This window comes from Notamacropus eugenii, chromosome 4 (genome assembly GCF_028372415.1).
Source record: "Notamacropus eugenii isolate mMacEug1 chromosome 4, mMacEug1.pri_v2, whole genome shotgun sequence".
In the NCBI taxonomy this organism is placed as follows: Eukaryota; Metazoa; Chordata; class Mammalia; order Diprotodontia; family Macropodidae; genus Notamacropus; species Notamacropus eugenii.
This window is the reverse complement of record NC_092875.1, coordinates 108,734,580-108,749,819: the sequence shown is the minus strand read 5'-3', so window position 1 is coordinate 108,749,819 and position 15,240 is coordinate 108,734,580.

Here is a 15,240-nt window from a genome sequence, read left to right as displayed (position 1 = left end):
AAGTCTTCATGATATAAAGAAAGGCAAAAATTGAACCTTATAATCTCCCCATCTACGCAAATACTGAGAAAACTCACAAGAATTACAAATATTGTCTTTTCATGTAGGAATGTAAACCATTCAATGTTAGAAACTCCTTTATGTTTTCTCTTTCCTGTTTACCTTTTCATGCTTCTCCTGATTCTTGTGTTTGAAAGTCAAATTTTCTATTAAGTTCTGGTCTTTTCATCAAGAATGCTTGGAAGTGAAGCCAAGACAGCAGATTAGAAATATGCACATACACTAACTCTTCCCCCACAGCACATAAAATACCTGTAAGGAATGACTGTCAACAAATTCGAGAGAAGCAGAAACCACAGAACAACAAAGTGGAGAAGGTTTCCAGCCCAGGGTGACCTGAAAGGCCTACAGGAAAGGTCTCTCACAATGGACTTACTAAAGTTGAACTGTTTACATTTCTACATGAAAAGACAATATTTGTAACTCTTGAAACTTTTTTCAGTATCTGGGTAGTTGGTGGCATTATTCACACATATCCAAACATACACTCACAACCACAAACACACACACATAGAGAGAAAGAGGGTCCTACATGTTTTCTCTTTCCTGTTTATCTTTTCATGCTTCTCTTCATTCTTGAGTTTGAAAGTCAAATGTTCTATTCAGTTCTGGTCTTTTCATCAAGAATGCTTAAAAGTCCTCTACATGATTGAATGACGATTTCTTCCCCTGAAGTATTATACTCAATTTTGCTGGGTAAGTGAATCTTGGTTTTAATCCCAGTTCCTTTGAGTTCTGGAATATCATATTCCAAGCCCTTTGCTCCCTTAATGTAGAAGCTGCCAGATCCTGCATTTTGCTAGTTTTCTTTCTGCAATACTCAAATTGCTTGTAATATTTTCTCCTTGACATGGGAACTCTGGAATTTGGCTACAGTATCCTTGGAAATTTGTCTTTTCAGATATCTTTCAGGAGGTGATGTGTGGATTCTTTCAATATTTATTTTGCCCTCTGCTTCTAGAATATCAGGGCAGTTTTCTTTGATAATTTCATGGAAGATAATGTCTAGGCTCTTTTTTTTTGATCATGGTTCTCAGGTAGTCCTATAATTTTTAAGTTGTCTCTCCTGGAATTATTTTCAAGGTCAGTTGTTTTTCCAATGAGAGATTTCACATTATCTTCTATTTTTTCATTCTTTTGTTTTGTTTTGTGATTTCTTTGTTTATCATAAAGTCGTTAGCTTCCACATGTTCAATCCTAATTTTTAAAGAAGTATTTTCTTCAGTGACCTTTTGAACCTCTTTTGCTATTTGGCTAATTTTGCTTTGTAAAGTATTCTTCTCCTCATTGGCTTTTTGGAAGTCTTTCACCCATTGAGTTAGACTATTTTTAAAGGTGTTATTTTCTGTAGCATTTTTTTGGATCTCCTTAACAAGCTATTGACTTCCTTTTTTTGATTTTCTTGAAGCATTCTCATTTCTCTTCCCAAATTTTCCTCCACCTCTCTTACTTGATTTTCAAAATCATTTGTGAGCTCTTCCATGGCCTGAGACCTTTGCATATTTATTTTGGGGGTTTTGGATGCATAAGCCTTGACTTCCTCTGATGTTATGCTTTGTTCTTCCTCATCTGAAAGATGGAAGAAAATATATGTTCACCACAAAAGTAACCTTCTATATATTGTGTTACCTTTTCTCCCTTTTTTTTCTTGAATTTTCGCAGCCGGTTTCCTGACCACTGTTAAGAGAAGGGTATATTCTGGGCACCTGTATATTCTCAGTTCCTCCTGTGGCACAATCAAGGGAAAGGTGTTTACTCCTCTCCTGACCTGAACTCTGGTCTGGAAGCAACCAAAAATTTTTTGCCAAGAATCTGTAATTGAATTCCCTCTCCAGTGCTTCCACCAGGTCCACCACCAGTGCTCCTCTTCACCCCTGGTGGAGCTCAGGGCTGAAGATCAAATTAGTGACTCAATTCCCCCAGGGGCTTTAGGCTGAGATCTCCCAGGGTTGCCACTCAGGGCTCAGATTTAATCAGCCCTTCAATTCCCACAGGGTCTTTGGGTGGAGGGCTGTCTGTACCAGATTCAGGTGCTGTGCTGCTCACAGTCTCCTCATCACAACAGAAGGAAAGCTGTGCAGCTGGGGTGGAAATGAGAAGGGGCAGCTGAGACATGGTGATACCAAGAGAGTGGAAGCCTCCAAACTCAACAAAGTCCTCAGCAAGGGAGTGATCCTTTCTGCTGCCTGTGAGAGGAACCACATTCCAGCTTTGACAGAAACTGGCTCTGTATTGCTTTTGGAGAGAATAAGATGGAGCAGCCAAACCGATGCCATAGCCAATACCAAAGTGACTTGTGGGGCTGAATTCAGTATGATAATGCACTGCAAAGGAAACCTCTATTCCTTTGGGTACCCTCAATATCGTCAGCTGGTACACAATACAAACAGGAAATTCACTACCAGGCCTCAGATGATAGAATATGACTGTGAGTTGTTCCATTTAGATAGCCATTTTCACTGAAAAGAAAACAATGGACAGATTTTGCAAGTCCCCAATGTCATTGTCTGAGACATAACCTGTGGCACCAATCACACGCTAGTTCTAGACTTTCAGAAACATGTTTTCTCTTGGGAGACTGGAGGGGATGTCCTTCTGGGCTGCGCAGAGCAGAAATTCCCTTGCCTGGTGAAGTTCTGTGATTTTACCCCTGTGGGGCTACACAAATCTACGTTGGCTACACTTGCTCCTTTGCTGTCAGTGAAATTTGTGGCCTGTATTTCTGGGGTGCTACCAACACTTCTCAGAAGTCTGCCATGTATCCAAAAGCTGTGTAGGACCTCTGTGGTTGGACAATTAGAAGCTTAGCATGTGGGAAGAGTAGCACACAAAGAAGGCAGATTCAGGAAAAGGTGGCCCTAAGCTGCTATTTCTTAGTCTTCTTGAGGTTCCAATTTATCAGCAAATTCAATGTTTACTACTGATTTACTGTAGGATCACCAAAGGTTTTGTCTCTCCCTTTCTCTCTTTTCTGCCTTCTCCTACCACAAATGTTTAATTAAAATATTTCCTCTTAGTTGATGAGTTAGCATTCCTAAAAAACAAACATAAAAAAACCCTCCTTCCAAGAGCATCCATATAAAAATTCCCTCTTCCAAGAATGATATTTTTAACAAAGTCTCCCTCTTTCAAAATCATCCTCTTTACCCAAATGAGAAAAGATTCCAGAGAGGTTCTTTGCAACTAAATACACTTATTCATGCAAGTTTTCCTTTCCTATTGAATCTAGCAGTGACAATTTACAGGGCTAACTCTTGTGCTAATAACCTAACCACTGAACTTTTTATTTATTTTCCTTAGTACGTTTTATCTAGAACTGACATTTCATCATAGAAAGAATATCAGCCTTTTTTAAAGCTTTCAAACCCAGAACCGACTTTTGGCAGAATACATGACTGCCAATATCCTGTCACTTTTAAGAGATGTTGAAAGACTTATCAGCTCAAAAGCCATACTTCTCAGCTAGCTAAAAGATTTCAACCTTTTCTCTTTCCAGAGTCACAGAATCAATATTGGAAGGAAAACCCAACATTCTTCCCAACTAATTCATAGAATTTATCAACAAAGAGACTCTTCAACAATACCCCAATCAATGATTATCTCAAACATTGGAAGATCACCAGTACGGTGAAAATCAGACATGATGATGTCAGGAATTCCATGGCATTTTGGACAGCGCTCCTTAATAGACAGTCTTTTCTTTGCATGAAGCTGAAAACTTTACAATTTATTGCATAGGAAAAGTGGGTTTTGTTTCCGGAAGACACTCTTTATATCCAAGCATGTCTGGGGGAGGAGGGAGTACATTAATACTTGTAGCTTAGATGAGTTTCTCTGGTTTCTGGTTGTACCCTAGGGATACATGGAAGGCTGTGAATGAGACATAGACCTGATAAATTTTGATGTCATAAGGCTAGGTCAGAGGCAAGGAAAAGGGGAAGAAAAAGGGAGGAAGGAGGATAAACAACATCTCAGGATATTGTGAAAATCCAGTTACCTTTGGGAAATGACTGCATGGTAGCTAGTTGGCCCAGGCAGTAAGGTTGCTGAGCCCAAAGTCGGGGACACCAGAGTCCACATCCTACCTCAAACATTTACTAGTTGGGTTACCCTGGACAAATCATATAACTTCAATTTCCTTGTATGTAAAATAGGGAAAATAATAGCACCTCCATCACAGAACTCTTATGAACATCAAATGAGATAATGTGTGCAATGCACTTTGCAAACCATTAATCCCTATATAAATATTAACATTATTATTGTTCTAAAGTGAATTTTCATAAATTAAATTCTCTTTTCTTACTTGCTTATTTGTCTTATTAGCATCATTCAGATATACATTTTCCTAGGTTCCAGTCTGTGGAAAATTCAAAATTAATATTTTTGTGAGCAAACACAAGTGTACTAGGGAAGTCGCCTATTTAAAGAAACCCTGCATTGGTTCCTTTAGAAAGAAGGAAATTCCCACGAAATGGCTGGTTTGATAAGTTCTAGTTTCCATTACAGTGTAAAAGGATGTTTAGGGAGTCTTTGATAGAAAAATGGTGACTGTACCTTGAGCCACCCTGCTCTTCTGGCCTTGGCTGCTATCAACAGAGACTGGTACCAGAAGACTATCCCTACTAAATAACAATTGATATCAGATGCAACCAGTTACGGACAAGGCAGGTCAAGGAAGAATGAGGTCATGTTGTGTGGCTTTCATTCTGCTTTAATCACTCAGCTACTCCCTTACTTGACCTGAGTCTTGTGTCTAAGGTTCAAACCCTTTAAGGAAGGCAGACAAAAAGGAATCAATTGCTTTCTAATTAGCCACAGTGTATCTGCACAGGGGTGATGTTGGCCAATGTCCTATGCATGTGATCTTCCTAATATAGACCCCTGAGTGTTCCAGTCTGGATTACTGTGTCCCCTTCCTCCAGTTATGTTTAACATTTCATGAATAGGTTCACAGATGAGCAGAGGGTGTTAGTCAAAGGGTAATCACTTATACTGGAGGAAGGCAGTATATATCCCTTAGACCTAACTTGGTTCATAGCCATTATCATCCATCTTACTGCACTGGAATAAGACTTTCAGGTACGCATTTTTTATCCATGTGATACTCTTGAGTGTGGGTATGATGGGTGGGGGTGTGTGTGGGGCAGAAGTTGAGTGTCATTGATGGGGAATGGGGAATCTCAATAGAGAGATGGATAAAACACTTCCTAAGTTATTTGCTTGTGTTAGGCTCCAAGTTATAACTACAGTTTGACAATGTGGGTGTGGCTCCAAGGAACTGTAGGCCTCTTATTCTGCAGTACCCTGAACCAACACAAGACAACCAGCTCCTGCTTTCAAATCTAACCACTATGCAGAGATGGCAGGAAGGTTCCTCTCTATCTTTGAGTATATGTGTGTATCGTGGCAGGAAATAAAGACACTAATTCAAACATCATATGTGCAAGTCCTTTAGCTAGATGGAAATAACTCTAATTTCTCTAGGCTGTAATGCTTTCAAAGGACCTTTCTGCAGCAACCCTCTGAGGTGGGTAGCCTAAGTTTCCTGGTCCTCTCCTTGGGTTTGCATTTAAATGACGTATAGCTGTTCAGAATTGTCACCCTCACTCTTTCCTTTAGTCATCAAAGGCAAAAGTCAAGATGAGCAGGGATGACTAAGGAGGCAATGGATGACCTTTGTCTTTTCAGATCATAGTCTTTTCCAGGCCTCAGCTGATCTGAGGCAAGAGCTAGGTAAGAAGTAACACAGAAGATGGTGTAATTTACCATTTACTATCACAAAAGTATCAATCTTGAATTAATTAATTTGCTTGAGGGGAAAGGGAGAGGATATGGAGTAGATCCTGCCATAGTTAGTATAAGAAGTGAAAAAGGCTGCAGAAAAATAAAAAACAACAGGCTGTTGCTTGCCATTTGGTGAAAGGATAGAACACCCTCCAATACAGCTGGAGGCAGCTGGCCTGTGTCAGGTGTTTCCTGCCAGCTCTAAGATTCTGATTTGGGTTCTTCAGGGATTGGTCAGTTTTCCCCTTATTATGTAAGCATTGTCACTGGATACCATGGGAGCACAAAGAGACCTGAGAGCTCAGACAGGGTCTGCCTGAATAGGAAGAGCACAGACTTCCAAGAAGCTCTTGGGGTAGGGGGAGCAAGAGGAGAAAATGTAGAAAACAAAATATGTTGTGGAATTAGAGCTAAATATATTAGAAAAAAAAGGACGAAGAAGAAAAAATAAATGTCAATGGTTCATAAAAGCAGATTTTGAGGTGCAAGGAGGAAGAAATGGATTAGCAAAAAGAAAAAAAGGAGAAAAAAGAGGAAAAGAAAATGAGTAAGAAAAAGCAAATTGAAGAGGAGAAAGAAAAATCAAGAAGGAAAAGAGGAAGTTGAGAAATAAAAAGATAGAGTAATGGGGAAGAGAAAGCAGAAAAGAAAAAAGGAAGAGGCACAAAAAGGTCACAAAAGAAGAAAGATATAAGAAGAAAAACAAGAGAAAAGGTAAAGAAAAGGAAGGAGAAAGCAGGAACTGGAAAGAGAGAAGGAAAGGATGAAAAAGTGGAGGAGGAAAGGGAGAAGATTAAGAAGAATAATATGTTGAGGAGAAAGGTGAGGGATGGGAAAACAAGGAAGAGGAAAAGCAGCAAGGCTGGAGGAGCAGGAGGAGGAGGAGGAGGAGGACAACCTCACCAACAACAGAGGAAGAAAAATGCATGGTCAGTCACCTCCCATAAGAGGGAGGGGTCTTGTGGTCTTTGAGAGTCCCTTTTTATTCCTGTTGAGATCAGGAGTTTAACACTCAAGCAGCAGGACTTATTTGGTTCCTGGAGGTTTTCCCACCTGGTTTGGGGCAGCCTTACTTTTGCTCAGGAAGACCTTGGTTGGGAGTGGTAGTGGCAGTCGCCTCTTGTCTCTCATCGTATCTGTGGTGACAAAGACATCAATGTGGGACACCCTTGATTGTCATCAGATGGGTGAGTTATTGACCCACCATGAGATCCCCTAGAGCTGGGGCCAGGGTCTCAGCTAGAATCACAAACAACTTTCAGTACCTGGGGAGGTGGGGGGGGCAGGGTGGGTGATGAGTGTAGAGGGAAGGTTAGAAGGGATAGGGGAGATTGAGAGCGGGATGTGAGGGAAGTACTTGTGGCCTAGCTTGGCTGACTCATGGGCATTGAACCATTTTTCTCTTTTAAGTAAATGATCCATTTTCACCTCTACAATGTAATGTTACACATTTGATTACAAAAAATTACTTACATGCTATCCCTCCCTTATCCCAGTTGGCTTGAATGAGCTTACATTTATATGTAACTTTAAGACTTTCAAAATCCTTTCCACATATTATTTAATAATAAACATGCCTTGATCCTTTGTGGAAGAAACTCAGAGAGCATGGGGGTTCATTAGAATAAGTTTCAGTAGATGTGAATCCTTGCTGATTATCTCTGCTGCCAAATGGCCAACCCTGAGAGAGTAAGCTGAGTTTAGCAACTAAAAATGTATGTGAATGAGAGAAAAGAAAGCAGGATATGAGATACGCTTCTTGCTGCTGCTTTTAAAAGGTAGAGGTAGGTCTAAAATGTGAGGGGAAGGGTATAATATGGTCAAGTATCTAACTGAGGAATATCCCATTAAGTATGGAAAGTTTCTTCCTATTTCAGAATCTCTTATCTTGTGCTTGAATTGGGATTGAGAATTTAAATCGATGCCAATAAATACACCTATTCATGCAAGTTTTCCATTCATATTGACCCCAACGGTGACATTTTACAGGGCGAGCTATTGTGCTAATAGCCTAACAATTGAATGTTTATCGCTTTTCCTAATTAGTAAATTTTATCGAGAATTGACATTTAATCATAGAAGGAATATTAGCCTTTTCTAAAACTTTAAACCAGGAACTGACTTAGGGCAGAGTGCTTGGCTGCCTATATCCTATGACTCTGAAGAGATGCTGAAAGACCTCTCCCCTGAAAATCCATACTCCTGTCAGTCCGCTAAAAGATTTCAACCTTTTGTCTTTCCAGAGTCATAGAATCAATGTTGGAAGGAAAAACCAAAGTTTCATCAGCAAAGAGATTATTCAACAATACCTCTCTCAGTGGTTAAGTCAAACGTGAAGATACCTCTGTGGTCAAGACTACCCATGATGACCTGAGGAACCCATTGCATTTTGGACAGCCCTCATTATTAGAAAGTCTTTCTTTACATGGAGCTGAAAACTCTCTACAGTTTATTCCCTAAGGTAAATCGATTTTGTTTCTCACAAACAAGCATGTCTGGGGAGGGGTGTATACATTAACACTTGGAGCTTAGTTGAGTATCCCTGGTTTCTGGTTGTACCTGAGGGGGACAGGGAAGGCTGTGAATGGGACATAGACCTGGTAAATGTTGGTGTCATAAGGCTAGGTTGGAGGCAGAGGAAAGTGTATGAAAAAGGGAGGAAAGAGGATAAATAACATCTGAGGATATTGTGAATATCCAGAGGTGCCTTTTGGGAAATGAAGGCATGGTAGCTAGGTGGCTGAGAGGGTGAGGGTGCTGAGCCTAGAATAGGAAGACCTGAGTTCAAATCCTGCCTCAAATGTTTACTAGCTGAGTTACCCTGGACAAATCACTTAACTTCTCTTTCCTTCTAAGTAAAATAAGGACAATCATGGCGCCTACCTCACAGGGCTCTTATGACCATCAAATGAGATAAGCTATGCAGTGTGCTTTGCAAAACTTTAAACCCTGTATGCATGGTAACTCATTATTTTCTGTACATAAAATGAATTTTCATAAAGTAAATCATGTTTTCTTATTTGCTTATTTGTCATATCAACAACATTCATAAATACTTTATCCTTGCTTCCAGTTTGTAAAGAATTATACATTAATATCTGTGTGAGCAAATATGAGTGTACTATGGAAGTCACCTTAAAGAAACCCTGAACTGGTTCCTTAGAAAGGAGGAAATTACCACTAAATGACTGGTATTTTTATGTCCTAGTTTCCTTTAAATTTTAGAGGGATCTTTAGGGAGTCTTTGATAGAAAAATAGTGACTGAACATTGAGTTATCCTGCTCTCCAGTCCTTTGCTGCTGTCAACAGAGAGTGGCACCCAACAGCCATTCCTACTAAAAAGCAATTGATATCCAATGCAGCCAGTTGTGTGACTTTCATCCTGCTTTCATCACTGAGCTGCTCCCTTGCTTAAAATGAGTCCTATCTCTAGGGTTGAAAGCCTTGAGGGAAGGTAGAGAACAAAGAATCAATTGTTTTCTAATTAGCCTAAGGGTATCTGAACAGGGGTCCTACTGGACAAGGTTCTGTGCTTGTGAACTTTTTAATATAGAACCCTGAGTATTCTAGTCTGGATTACTGTGTCCCATCCCTCCAGTTATGTTTTGACATTTTATGAACAGGTACACAGATGAGCAAAGGCTGTGGGGTAGAGACTTATGCTTCAGATAAGCAATATACATCACTTAGCCCTAATTTTGTTCATAGTCATTTTCTTCCATTTATCTCCACTGTAATAACACTATTCACCTAAGCATTTTTTATCCATGTGCTACTCTAGAATGTGGGTATGAAGGATGGGGGTGGGGTATGGGAAATTCAGTGTCATTGATGGGGAATGGGGACATTTCAATAGAGACATTGATAAAATGCTAGCTAAATTCTTGTTTGTCTATGGTAGGCTCCATGCTATAACGAAATTTTATTAATTTGGGTGTGGCTCCATGGAAAAGTTGGCACATAATTCGACAGTACTCTGAGCCAACAAAGTCTAACCAAGTGCCCCTTTCAAATCTATCCACTTTGCTCAGAGTGATGTAAGGTTCTTGCAGTGTGTTCATCTACCTTTGCATCTGTGTCTGTGTATCTTGGCAGGAAATAAGAATTCTAATTCATACATGCATGGTGCAAATCCTTTAGGTAGGAGGAAAAAACTCTAATTTCGATGGAAATGTTGATGGGGAACAGAAAAGAGATTTTGAGACTGCCTGGAGGAAGAAACAGATTAGGAAAAAGAAGGAAAGCAGAAAAAATAGGAAGAGAAAATAAAAAAGGAAAAAGCAAATTGAAGAGAAGGAAAAAATCAAGATGAGAAAGAGGAAGCTGAGAAAGAAAAGAGAGAAACTGATGAGGAAGAGAAAATTGAAAAGAAAAAAGATAGAGGCACAAAAAGGTCCAGAAAGAAGAAAAAGGTAAGAAGGAAAAGAAGGCAAAAGATAAATAAATGAGACAGCAGGAACTGGAAAGAGGAGGAAAGGATGAAAAAGAGGAGGAGCAAAGGGAGAAGTAGAGGAATATGGTGAGGAGGAAAAAGATGAGGGAGGGGAGGACAGTGAGGAGGAAAAGCAGTAAGACAGGGGGAGGAGGATGAAGAGGAGGAGTACAACCACACCATCTACAGGGTCAGAAAAAGTCATGGCCCTTCACCTCCCAGCAGGGGGAGGGGTTTTGTGGCCTTTGACAGTCCCCCTCCCCTCCTGTTGGGCCCAGGACTTTAGCACTCAAACAGCAAGACTGAGTTGTTTTCTGGAGGTTTCCCTACCTGGCTTGAAGCAGGCAGCCTTTTGTCCAGGAAGACCTTCATCATTCCAGTTGGGAGTGGTAGTGGCAGTTGCCTCTGGTCTCTCATTGTATCTGAGGTGACTCAGACATCAATGTGGGACAACCTTGATGGTCATCAGATGGGTGAGTTTTTGATCCCACCATGAGATCCCCTAGAACTGGAGCCTAGGTCTCAGCTAGACTAACAAACAACTTTCAGTACCTGGGGAGGTGAGGGGGGCAGGGTGGGTGATGAATGTAGAGGGAAGGTTAGAAGGGATAGGGGAGATTGGGAGGGGGATGTGAGGGAAGTTCTGGTGGCCTAGCTTGGCTGATTCTTGGGCATTATACTTTTTTTCTCTTTTAAATAAATGATCCATTTTCACTTCTACAGTATAATGTTATACAATTGATTACAAAATTTACTTGCATGCTGTCCCTCCCTTACCCCAGTTGGGTTGAATGAGCTTACATTTATATGTAACTATAAGAATTTCAAAATCGTTTCCATATTTTATTAAACAATGAACATGGCTTTATCTTTGAGGAAGAAACTCAAAGGGCTTGGGGGTTCATTAGAATAAGTTTCAGTAGATGGGAACCCTCAACCAAGTTTAAAAACTTGTGAGTTGCTAAGGGGCCACTTCATGGTGAGATTTTTCTCTCTAATATTTTTTTTTCACAATTGATAGGCCTGTGTGGAAAGCTCTAGTCAATGGTCAATGAGTTTTGAATAATTTTTTCCACAATGAAAATCTTCCTGATTATACCCGTTGTTCTCTTGTGTGTCCACATGCCAAGATGTATTGCTCATTTCATTTGAATATTGGGCTCCCCTTGTTTTGGAGATCCTGTGGTCTACAGAGAAGTCCAGTGTAGGGCTAAAGAGTTGGATTGTGTAGCAGGTATCCAGTTAGTAGGAGGAAGATATGGTTGAGCTAGGCTTGCTGTATATATTTTGGGGAGAATGGCAAATACAAGGTGAGGCCTGGGAGTGAATAAGAACAGTAGTATTAGTTAAAATTTGTTGAACATTTGGGCTTGTATGCATTCCATCATCTATGATCATTGCTACTAATGAGAATGCTTGGGGACTATGCTAATCTATACTGCAACGAGAAGATGGCAAGAAAATGCAACAACATCCTTCTCAGAGAAGGACAAATCCCAGATCACGTAAGAGGTCTGCTAATTGAACCAACCTCGCCTTGAGCAGTTCTTGATTTAGGGGCAGCAGCATTCTTTATAGAGCATGCCTCAAGACCTGGTCAGGTGCAGCAAGTGGTGATGGCATGCAACCTTTCCACCCAAAAATCTGTAATATGGAACCATATCTACAGGACCCTAGTTTTCAAAGGAATAGATCTAGAAATACTAGAAAATGAAACATAAAGTGAAGAAAAAGAAGATGGACAAGTCTTTAGATGGATCGGTGAAGAAAGACAGAGACTGAATTTGGGGAGGAGAAATTTAGGAGAATTTGAGGAAAAATTGAAGATTGACTTGAGTTTATGGAAGGTGAGGTGGACTCCATCTATTGAGGCCTCCAGATGGAGAAGGATAAAGGACAAAATTTCAAAAAGGAAACAACTCAAGGAAGTGCAGAAGGTATAGCAAAGTACAAAGAGGAAGTTGAAACAGTTTGGTAAGGATAGAAGGAATGAAACAATTGGATGAGTCTACCTATGTGCTGCTTAGAGAACTGAGAGAAAATAGCTAGTCAAGTTTTTAACAGGTTAAAAACTAAAATGAAACAACCCATAAAGGAAACAGAGAACATGGAGAGAAGAGTTCTTAAGGGAATAAATCTGTAAGGAAAGTCTACCTATAAAAGATGGAATGAGGTGATGCAGTGGATGGGGAGCTAGAATTGGAGTCAGTATTACCTGAGTTCAAATCCTGCCTCAGACAATTATTAGCTATGTGACCACGATCAAGTCACTTCTTTTTTCTCTGTTTAAGAATAACTTTTGAAGAAGAAAGGATAGAATGAAAATGACTAATTAGGTAATTTATGCCCCTTAACAAATATATACTCTATACTTGTGAATATATGGACATTTGTTTCATTAGCCAATTAAATAAGGAGACCAAAGATGTCCTTGATGAATTCAAATCATGGACCTTAAGAAAATGACATCTCTGGGAACTGACAGAATTGCTAGATGAGATTGTTGAACCACCGTTGATGATGGTAGTGACAGTGTTTAGCATAGGAAGACCCTGAGAAGAAGAAATACTGGCCTGAATTTTTTTAAAATGGAAAAAAATGGATGGAATAGATCTTTATTGCCTTTGAATAATGTGCTAAATCTAATAAGAATAATTTCAGTATGGTAAGTTCTTCCACCTGGGTTTGAGATATAAAGAGTGAAAGACACAGATAGTAATCATAACTGGGAATGTGAATGGGATGACATCTCCCAAAAAACTGAGAGAGATAGCAGAATGGATTATGAACCAGAATCCAACAATATGTTGTTTACAAGAAACATATTTAAATTAGGGGGATAGACACAGAATGAAGGTAAAAGGTTGGAGTGGAATATATTGTGCTTCAACTGATATAAAAAAAAAATCAGGGGTAGCAGCCCTATTCTCAGAAAAAGCACAATCAGAAATAGATCTAATCAAAGAGATAAGGAAGGAAACAATATCCTGCTAAAACACACCATGGACAATGAAGCAATATCATTTCTAAACACATATGCTCCAAGTGGTATAGCATTCGAAATCTTAGAGGGAAGTAAAAGGAGTTTCAGGAAGAATAGACAGCAAAACTATACTAGTGGAGGACCTCAACCTCTCCCTTTCTGAACTGGAGAAGTCTACCCTCAGAACAAACAAGAAAGCAGTTAAGGAGGTGAATAAAACTCTGGACAAGGTAGATAAGACAGATCAATGGAGAAAACTGAATGGGGATAGAAAGGAATATACTGTTTTCTCAGCAGTACATGGCACATACGCAAACATGGACCATGGACTAGGGCATAAAATCCGAACAATCCAGTTCAGAAAGGCAGAGATACTCAATGCATCCTTCTCAGATCATAATGCAGTAAAAATCACATGTAATAAAATCCAATGGAAAGATAGACCAAAAATTAATGGAAAACTAAATAATCTAATCCTAAGAATGAGTGGGTTAAACAACAAATCATACAAACCATCAACAACTTCATTCAAGAGAAAGACAATAATGAGACAACCCACCAATCTTATGGGATACTGCAAAAGCAGTTCTTAGGGGAAGCTTTATATCTTTGATTGCCTACATGAATAAAATAGAGAAAGAGGATATCTAGGAATTGGGCCTAAAAAAGAGAGAAATCGAACAGATTGGAAATCCCCAAGTAAATGTCAGATTAGAAATACTGAACACCAAAGAAAGGATTAATAAAATTAAAATTAAGAAAACAATTGAACAAATAAACAAAACTAAGAGTTGGTTTTATGAAACAAAAACAATAAAATTGATAAACTTTTGGTCAACTTGATTTTAAAAAAAGACAGAAGAAAACCAAAGTAGCAATATCAAAAATGAAAAAGGCCAACTCACCTCCAATGACAAGGAAATTAAAAGAATAATTACAAATTACTTTGCCCAACTACATGCCAGTAAATTTGACAATATCCATGAGCTGCATGATTATTTTAAAAAAAAATATGAATTGCACAGAATAACAGAAGAGGAAGTTGAATACTTAAATAACCCCATCTCAGAAAAAAGAAATTGAATAAGCCATTAGTGAACTCCTTAGGAAAAATTCTCCAGGGCCAGATGGATTTGCAAGTGAATTATCAAACATTTAAAGAACAGTTAATTCCAGTACTATATAGACTATTTGGGAAAATCGGGGAAGGAGGAGTCCTCCCAAATTCTTTTTATGATACAAATATGATTTTGATACCTAAACAAGGAAGAATCAAAACAGAAAAAGAAAATTATACATCACTTTTTCTAATGAATAGAGATGCAAAAATTTTTTAAAAGATTTTAGTACAAAGAATACAGCAACATCTCATGAGAATAACACGTTATGACCTGGCAGTCTTTATACCAGTAATGTAGGGCTGCTTCAGTATTAGGAAAACTATTCCCATTATTGGTCATATCAACAACAAACCTAACAGAAACCACATGATTATCTCAACAGATGCAGAAAAAGCTTTTGACAAAATACAACATCCATTCCTATTACAAACACTGGACAGCATAGGAATAAATGGAATTTTCCATAAAATTATAAACAGTACCTATCTAAAACCTGTACCAAGTATTATATGCAATCAAGGTACGTTAGATGCATTCCCAATAAGAATCAGAGATGAAATAAGCATGGCCATTGTCAGCAATATTAATCAATATGGCACTAGAAATGTTAGCTGTAGCAATAAGACAAGAAAAAGAAATTGAAGGAATTAGAACAGGCAAAGAAGAAACTAAGTTAACACTCTTCACAGATGATACAATGATATACTCAGAGAATCCTAGAGATTCAAGTAAAAAACTATTGAAATAATAAACAACTTTGGCAAAGATGCAGGTTACAAAATAAACCCACACACATCTTCTCCATTTTTATCTATTACTAACAACGCCCAACAGCAAGAGATAGAAAGAGAAGTGC